The sequence below is a fragment of the Micromys minutus genome (assembly GCF_963924665.1).
Source record: "Micromys minutus genome assembly, chromosome: 21".
Taxonomy (NCBI): Eukaryota; Metazoa; Chordata; class Mammalia; order Rodentia; family Muridae; genus Micromys; species Micromys minutus.
The window spans coordinates 28,754,736-28,756,454 of NC_137956.1; the positions used below are offsets into that span (position 1 = coordinate 28,754,736).

At 45.5% G+C, this 1,719-nt stretch overlaps 1 pseudogene across 1 annotated transcript; it reads left to right on the plus strand.

Annotated features, from left to right (window-relative positions):
• Nucleotides 1-406: 406 nt before the first annotated feature.
• On the plus strand, nt 407-1,453 carry LOC308434055 (heterogeneous nuclear ribonucleoprotein A3-like; annotated as a pseudogene). Its single transcript has one exon. The product of its transcript is annotated as a heterogeneous nuclear ribonucleoprotein A3-like (transcript).
• Nucleotides 1,454-1,719: the final 266 nt, after the last annotated feature.

A 1,719-nucleotide genomic window follows, 5' to 3' on the forward strand; every position in this document is an offset into this window, starting at 1 on the left:
CTCTCATCAGCAGATACTTGCTGATCATAAACAAAGGGATAAAACAAGAAAATAATCACTGTACTCTATGCTTTCCCCAGCCTGTGACCAGAGCCTCTGGGAGTGGTGGATAAGGAATGTACTGGGATGGCTACCTAAGGCCTGGGCTCTTCTGTCCCACCTGCTTTCAAGTGAAACCCCCAGGGAACAAAGAGGAAATTGTACCAATAAACACAATGTTACTTTAGATCCTTGGTTTTCTGAGTGACATGGCACAAGATTTGGCTAATGCTGCTCAGGTCCGTGTGAGTCCCATCCTAGGCAAGAGGGAGATGAAGCAGGTACTTGTCTGATAAGAATTAAATTGCTTTTAAAGATAAAGTGTCGATATTGAACTCGAGTTGGAAGGGGTGAGTCTGGTCTCAAAATGGAGGCCCATGATCCAAAGGAACCAGAGCAGCCGAGCTTCCAAACCACAGATGACAGTTTAAGGGAACATTTTGAGAAACGGGGCACACTTACAGACTGTGTGGTTATGAGAGATCCTCAAACAAAACATCCCAGAGGCTTTGGTTTTGAGACCTACTCTTGTGTAGAAGAGGTGGGTGCTGCAATGTGTGCTCGGCCACACAAGGTTGATGGGCCTGTGGTGGAACCAAAGAGAGCTGTTACTTAGAGGGGATTCTGTGAAGCCTGGTGCCCATTTAATGGTGAAGAAAATTTTTGTTGGTGGTATTAAAGAGGATACAGAAAAATATAATCTGAGAGACTACTTTGAAAAATATGGCAAGATTGAAACCATGGAAGTTATGAAAGACCGGCAGAGTAGGAAAAAGAGAGGATTTGCTTTTGTAAATTTTGATGGTCATGACACAGTTGATAAAATCGTTGTTCACAGAAATATCACACTATAATGGGCATAATTGTGAAGTGAAAAGAAAACCTTTCTAAACAAGAGATGCAGTCTGCTGGATCTCAGAGAGGTCATGGAGGTGGATCTGGCAACATTATGGGTTGTGGAAGAAACTTCGGAGGTGGTGGAGAAAATGTTGGTCGTGGAGGAAACTCTGGGGGAAGAGGAGGCTATGGTGGTGGAGGTGGTGGCAGCAGACGTAGTTATGGAGGTGGTGACGGTGGATATAGTGGATTTGGAGGCGAGGGTGGTAACTACGGTGGTTGTCCTGGTTACAGTAGTAGAGGAGGCTATGGAGGTGGGGGACCAGGACATGAAAACCAAGGTGGTGGATCTGGTGGGGGAGGAGGAGATGATGGTTACAGTGAAGGAGGACATTTTGGTGGAGGTAACTATGGTGGTGGTGGGAACTACAATGACTTTGGAAATTTTAGTGGACAGCAACAATCAAATTATGGACCCATGAAGGGCAGTTTTGGTGACAGAAGCTCAGGCAGTCCCTGTGGAGGTGGCTATGGATCTGGAGGTGGAAGTGGTGGATATGGAAGCAGAAGGTTTTAAAGTAAAACAGAAACAGTTACAGTTCTTAGCAGGAGAGAGAGAGCGTCAGGAAAGCTGCAGGTTACTCTGAGACAGTCGTCCTAAATGCATTAGAGGAACTGCAACAATCTGCCACAGGAGGAACGATGATCCACAGTCAGAAAAGTTACTGCAGCTTCAACAGGAACCCCTTCTTGTTCAGGACCGTCACAGCCACAGTTTGTAAAAAGTGCAGCTATTGATTAATGCAATGCAGTGTCAGTTAGATGGACATCCTGAGGTCTTTC